Source organism: Pseudorasbora parva, chromosome 7 (assembly GCF_024679245.1).
Source record: "Pseudorasbora parva isolate DD20220531a chromosome 7, ASM2467924v1, whole genome shotgun sequence".
Lineage (NCBI taxonomy): Eukaryota > Metazoa > Chordata > Actinopteri > Cypriniformes > Gobionidae > Pseudorasbora > Pseudorasbora parva.
In genome coordinates, this window is record NC_090178.1 from 45416259 (window position 1) to 45423946 (window position 7688).

Below are 7688 nucleotides of genomic sequence, written 5' to 3' on the forward strand. Positions count from 1 at the left end.
TAGTCCCTTTAAAAATAAATTTTATATTTTTTAAAGACAAAACAAATAATTTCTAGCCTGACATGGTCATACTCATTTCTGATACAGCTCCATTTGGCTGTAAATATTGACATGTTTCAACCGAACCAGGAAAGACCTCAATTGGATAGACTTACAACCAATCAGAGCATCGGAGTAAATTATGTATGTTGAGCGACCAAGCGGCAACCTCCCGTGATCTCTCTTGAAGCCAATACGGAAGTAATGTAAACTGCAATTCCTAAACTGGCCACTAGAGCGGCTCCAGAGGGGAGCAGAATCTCTTTGAGCCCCATGTTAAAATTCCCAACTTTACAGCAAAAAAAAACATGTTTACAGCCTGGTACAAATTGTGGTTTTGGTTTATACGGCTAATTTTGATCTTCATGACAACTGTGAGGGGGGTGAATTTTTTTATAACTCATTCGTTTACATTATATAAAGCCATAAAGTTCTGCATAATTAAGGGCGTGGTTACTTTGAGTGACAGGTGGATAGCCATTTATCCGCCATCTATAGTCATTGCGTCACCTAAGCTCGACCATACTTTAAGCTTCAGAACGGCTTATCGGAATCCTATGAGTGACGTCACGGACACTACGTCCATTTTTTTTTTTTACAGTATGTGAGCGACGCATAGTGGGAAGTTCAGATCATTTTACGGACTCAGATCTTTGAATCTCGTTCAGCAAAATGATCAAATCTTTTTTCAAGTCATTTAGTTAATTTCAGCAGAATATGATTAAAATTCCCCAACACATCTAGTACTTATGCAAATGTTGATCATAATTCAAATAAAAATCAATTATAAGCTAATGCAGCCAATGCCAAGCTTTAAGAAATTATTTGTTGCTCAGCTGGGTCTTCAGGCTATGCAGTCTGTTATTTCACCTCACCTCCGAATCACAGTCGTTTTTTCTTTTGTCAATCCACATTTAATCATGTCTATTCCCTGGAAAGATTAGTAATGTTACACCTCTCCTGTGTTCAGGTTTGAGTCGTTAGTTCCGTCATCAGTGACTGATCGGGCCGGGACAGCCCTATAAGCAATGCGTGCAGTCCCGAAAACAGAACTGATTAGTTCACCTCTCTAGTCTTCGGGTTCGAGTCATTCGTTCTCACAGCCCCACAGGCCGGGAGCAGAAGATTCTGCACATAACCGATGGCCTGTAGCGCATGCACGGTCAACACAAAATGAACAAATCACTCTTTGAGACAACTCGATGTTCCCAAGTCATATTTAAGATTAGTTCAACTGCACGCACGCTGGAAGAAGTAGAAGAAGATACGTGTAACTGTAAACGATCTTTGCCGATGTTGTAAAAAATAAATGAAGAATACGTGGAATATTTCATAACACACTCATAATTTTTGAGAGAAACCGTAAAGGTGAATGCATATACGAACACGCTCTCCGTTTAGGATTAGAATGAATTCAAACTAGCGCTCTTTGGTGACGTGGAGGATTACGTTACTGTTTATCATCTGTCCATCATCGTCTATAGCCTGCCCTGATGATTTGATTGGTCCAAACAGTTTCTGTTCAGGCATAATTACTCCACAACGGATCAAGTCCTGACAGAATTATTTATATACATATATGTGGCAGAAAATATTAAACAAAAAAAAGTTTAATCTGTAATGCATCAATGACACTCAAATGACACTGCACTACAAGTACAATAAATACCATAGAGTTTAATTGGTCATCAGCATTTTTTATGTAAACAAAGGAGAAGTTTTCTATCCTCCCTTTAAATAATTGACAAGTCAGTTTAATTTGCGATCCTAACAATGCATGATTAATTGGTTAGTTGCAATTTTTAGAAATTGGATTTAACATTTAACATTGGATTTTAATCACTGTGAACCACATAACCACTGGCTTAATTTGTTGGATTGAAGATGTCACTCGTTTTAAACCTAGGATTCTACCATTTGGATCATCTGTAACATGAGAAAAAGCCTTAAAGCCACTGTGGTTGAATTCTCTCCCCCATTTTCTTTCTAGCTTCCCTCTTTGCCTCATTTCCTCAACATCCCATGCCCCCTTGTTTGCCCAGGCCAATTTCAGCATAAGTGAGAGAATGGAAAAACTGATTGCTTTTTCTCTCTGTCTAAATTCTCATTTCAGCTATGATGAATATAACATGTCGGAAATGATGAAATCTAACTGAACATGAAAAGTCCGGTGGCAAAAAAAAAAAAAAAAGTTTTAAAAAAAGCATCTGTTAAAATATAGTTGCAAAAGTTGTAGAGTTTGAGAGGATCTGAACTCAATGACACCACCTGCACTGTAAAAAATGTGGAGTAGGATTTACTTGAAAAAAGCTTGGAAACAATTTTCACTCAGAAAAGGCTAGTAAAATCTATACATATTTATTAGTAGCTTTAATAAGAAATTATTAAGTTAAGTTTACTTGTGAATTTCCAGTACATTTTAATGACTCTTTGTTTGTAAATTTTACTTAAGTAATGCTTATAAATATAATGTGATTTATAGAATTTTTTTTTACATAAGAATCCTAGTTATCTTTTTTAGCTATCCTGAGTAACCTTTACTTCAAATATTATTTAAATATTACTTAATATAATTAGTGATATATTACAACTGATATTTTCAATAATAAAAACACTGACAGACATTTTCCTTGAGTTTTATTTGAATTAAACTCTAGAAAAAAAAACTGATTAAACAAAGGTAATCATAAAACAACTGGACAAAAATGAATGTACACATTCATTAAGATTGACAGCTGTTGGCCAAAATTGTTCAGCATCTTTATCTTATCACAGATTTTTCATTGTGTTTTTGTGTATTTAACAGAGCACAACAATTTAACGTGAGATGCCTAAATGTGATCTAGTGTACAAAAATCAAAGATGATAAAACAAATTAAACCTCTGCTTCTGTTTTCTTTAGCAGCACTGCATTACTTAGTTTCTGTTAAACAGTACAGTATAGAGCATTCTCACTTGCTGAACAAATGAGAACGTGTAAGTGACGAACAAAATGGCCAACTAGCAGACTTACATTAGTAGCTTTCTGTGCAAAGAGCCAACTTTGGAGAAAATTTTAAAGCATCCACTCCAAGGAAGATTTTCTGAAAGACTTCAAATGTGTTTCTCAGCTTTGGTGGATAGCTTAAGTTCAGGGAGTAAATGAAGCCCATGAGCAGAAGGCACGCATTTGTGAGATTCTTACATCCCAACAGCACCTCAGTCCCCTCAATGACAATGATGACGTCAGCTATGTTGGCATCTTCCTCTCCTGCAGTGCTGCCCAGTACAATGATCTTCATCACATGATTGGTGAAGCTATCTTTAATCATGTCTCTGCTGACATCCTGTCAAATACACAAATAAGTGCAAAGTGGTTACAATCATGTACATGTACGTTGTATGTTCTCTTTAATTTTATGTGACAAGAGTCCCACACAGAGATTTGGTCTCACCATCATTAAATCTGTTATTACATGAAGAAAGAGGGAAACAATTAAGACAGACTAAATCCAGAAGAACTGTCTGCAAGACACTTAAAGGGTTAGTTCACCAAAAAATGAAAATAATGTCATGTATTCCTCACCCTCATGTCGTTCCACACCCGTAAGACCTCCATTCATCTTCAGAACACAAATTAAGATATTTGTGTTGAAATCCGAAGGCTCAGTGAGGCCTGCATAGCCAGCAATGACATTTCCTCTCTCAAGATCCATTAATGTACTAAAAACATATTTAAATCAATTAATGTGTGTACAGTGGTTCAATATTAATATTATAAAGCGATGAGTATATTTTTGGTGTGCCAAAAAAACGAAATAACGACCATATAGTGATGGCTGATTTCAAAACACTGCCTCATGAAGATTCGAACCGTTATGAATCACGAGTCGAATCATGATTTGGATCGCGTGTCAGACTGCCAACCTGCTGAAATCCTGTGATTTTGACGCTACTAACCGCTGATTCGATATGCTCCGTAGCTTCATGAAGCAGTGTTTTGAAATCGGCCATCACTATATATGGTTTTTACATCGTTTGTTTGGCGCAAAAAAAAAATTCTCGTTGCTTTAAAATAATAATATTGAACCACTGTCCTCACTTGAACTGATTTACGTATGTTTTTAGTACATTAATGGATCTTGAGAGATGAAATGTCATTGCTGGCTACGCAGGACTTACTGAGCATTCAGATTTCAGCACAAATATCTCAATTGGTGTTCCGAAGATGAACGGAGGTCTTACAGGTGTGGAACGACATGAGGGTGAGGAATAAATTACATAATTTTCATTTTTGGGTGAACTAACCCTTTAAAACACTAAATGCAAAGCTACAGTACTGTAAAAAGTTTTAGGCACTTGTGAAAAAAATTCTGTAAAGTGGGTATGCCTTTAAAATGCTTTCATAAATTGATTTTTATTCACCCTCTATGGACTAAATCAATATTTGGTGTGATCACCCTTTGCACTTAAAGCAGTTTTTGGCCTAGGTACACTTGATATAGTTTTTCAGGTAGCTTCGCATGTAAGTTTTTTAAAGCATTTTGCAGACATTGCCACAGTTGTTATTGATTTAGGCTGTCTCAGTTGTATCTCTTTCTTCATGTTATATTAGACAGACTCAGTGATGGTGAGACCAGAACTTCTGTGGAGCACCAACTGTTGTCAGACTCCCTGTGCATACAAAAATCTCTCTGCATTAATACAAATGATGGCAAAATGTATATTTCATACACTATAGCACTACAAGTGATTATTGTCTCGTAATCATAAAGGAATCACTTTTGCTGCTATATAGCACCATATCTTAAAGGACAACTCCGGTGAAAAATGAACCTAGGGGTAATTAACACATGGTTACCGAGTAGATCGTTCTCTGGGATGCGTTTTCATGAAAATCGAATGTAAAGAGAAAAAACAGATTAGCTTATAACGCGAGTAAATGGGGCACAGAGTAAGTCAAATGAAATCGCTAGTTAATACCACTAACAAGGCTCAAAATAGCCTCACACTAACACGGCAGCATAATGAGGGTCCCTACATGCAAACCGAAAGACAGTACATTACGCGTATACAGACAGGAGCCATCTTGGAAAACAGTCTGGACGAGTCGAGCCACGAACGCTGTGCTAAGCTGCGATAATTCCTATCAACCAGCTCACTTAGCACAGCGTTCGTGGCTCGACTCATCCAGACTGTTTTTCAAGATGGCTCCTGTCTGTATACGCGTAATGTACTGTCTTTATAAAGTATCTTCTTATTAAACTGTTTGTACTCTTACAAAGTTCTAAATGCTTCGGTTTGCATGTAGGGACCCTCATTATGCTACCGTGTTAGTTTGAGGCTATTTTGAGCCTTGTTAGTGGTATTAACTAGCGATTTAATTTGACTTACTCTGTGAGACATCATACTGTGTAGAACCCATAAGAGTTTTTGCATTTTATTTGATTTGGTGCTAAACAACACTTACAGTGGTTCCCCTATGATTATGAGCCAAATAACCACTTTTAGTACTATATAGCATATATTTTTTTATTGGCAAACTACAGCATAAAGATATAAAAAGTAAAAAAAAACTATTTGGGGGATGAAAATACTAATGTGCCTTAGACTTTTGCAGTACTGTACATATCCAAAGTTAAACGAAATTTGAATTTATATATTAATGTACCTGGAAGGCTTCAATTAGCTCATCAGTTGATTCTCCCAGGTAGGAAAGCAGGCAGCGAATCACAGCATCTCGTTTATCTTCAATTTGCTGTTAAAAACGAATGTAAATCGTAGTGAACATTAACAGTGTACACTCCCATCTACATTCAACTGCATATCTATAAAGTCATGAAGCAGCAAGATATCAGATGTGTAATATATACATTTACCTGGCAGAGTGAATCTAGCACACTTCTAATTTTTATGCCTGCATCCCCACCCTTTATTTTAAACAAATCCAGGAGCTTTGGAGTGTAGAGGTCCAGTTTTTGCAGAAAGGTTGGCTCCAGGGGAATTGTGGTTATCCTTCTGAACTCATTCTTTATCTAAGACAAAGAAGATAAAATGTAACACATTTAAGATTTAGTAGTCAAATAAACAATTTTTTTGTCAACCCCACACACACACACACACACACACACACACACACACACACACACACACACACACACACACACACACACACACACACTATTCTAATGAAATTAAAATATTTAATATTTTTTAATGAATGAAATATGAGTTCCAAAAGTTACCTACATATTACCATCAAGCCAGCAAAAGAAGAACTAAGGTTTACCTCAGATTCACAAAAAAGAGCTGGCCATCTCTCCATGAAATCTTTGACAGCAGGGCAGTGATTTGCAGAATTATTAGGCACGTTGATTTTCTAAATATATATTTTTCTCCAGGCACATTTCACCAATTCCAAGCCACATTAATCTTAATAACTACTATTCATTTTGTATTTAATCATTTATAAGTGATATATAATTCTCGATACGAAAAACACCTTATAGTATTAATGTCTAATACTAGACATTGCAGTTAAGGCATGACCATTGGACATGGTTTAAAAAATCCTGACCCAATGAGCATTTCACTGTCCGATGGTCATGCCTTAACTGCAATGTCTAGTATTGCATTAGTATTGTATCCTTCTCATGGGCATTTAATACTTTTTGACTTTTCAGTCTGAGGTAAATCTCTTTTTTGGCTGATTTTATCTGTAAAAGAAAACGTCTCTAATAATTCTGCACACCTGAATATAAGGCGATTTCATTTCCAGTCTTCACGAACAATTATATATCACTTATAAATTATTAAATACATAGTAGTTATTAAGATTAATGTGGTATGGAATTGGTAAAATGTGCCTGGAAAAAAATATGATCAGAAAATCAACATGCCTAATAATGTGTGTGAGTATGTGTATATTTACCAATGTTAAGTGGTCTCTTATTTTTTTCCAGAGCTGTATATATATATATATATGTGACGTGTGTGTGGTTGTATATGTGTATATCTATTGAAATCTATGTCATACTGCAAGGTTAATCAGTGTTATAGGCTGAAAGAATGATTGACAACTTACCTTGCATGAGCTTGAATGGTGAGTGCAATCTGTGGGACATATGTTAGAAATGTTAATGTCAGAAAATATACTTTTTTAACAAATTTGAATAAATATACTTATCTTATTGATTTGAAATTTGACCAGTCAACAACTGCATTCAAGTAAATATCCACAATAAATGTCCTCAAGTATAGATGATAGAGTTAAGGCTGCCTGTACACTACAAAATGTATCACTAGCTATTGTATAGGTTCAAAAGGGTGTTTAATCTCTGTTTAACTTGATTAATATGCATCTTAATATGCATCATTTGATGTAAATTAATGGGGGATTGGCGGTTTTCTCCATCACGTTTAAAGTTAATGGCCTAACGTTAACGTTACCCATCTCAGGGCTACGTTAACTAACATGTCCATTTTTTAATTAGGAAACTTGTATTTATAACTGTTAATTCGGATAGCACGTGAGATCACAATTATTTATTCACACAGATGAATAAACGCGACGCTCGCGTCCGGCAAAGTTAATCTGAAAGTTCACTGTAACGTTACATTAAACTTCAACTTCAACTTATTCGTAGATTACATGTAAAATACAAGACAAT

The 7688-nt window shown here is 35.7% G+C and overlaps 1 long non-coding RNA gene across 1 annotated transcript; it reads right to left on the reverse strand.

The window, feature by feature from the left end:
- Positions 1 to 2842: 2842 nt before the first annotated feature.
- On the reverse strand, positions 2843 to 7136 carry LOC137083890 (uncharacterized). Its single transcript, XR_010906650.1, has 4 exons — positions 7103 to 7136; positions 5898 to 6053; positions 5690 to 5776; positions 2843 to 3365 (listed from the first exon to the last, which is right to left on the reverse strand). It is a non-coding gene; the product is annotated as an uncharacterized lncRNA (long non-coding RNA).
- Positions 7137 to 7688: the final 552 nt, after the last annotated feature.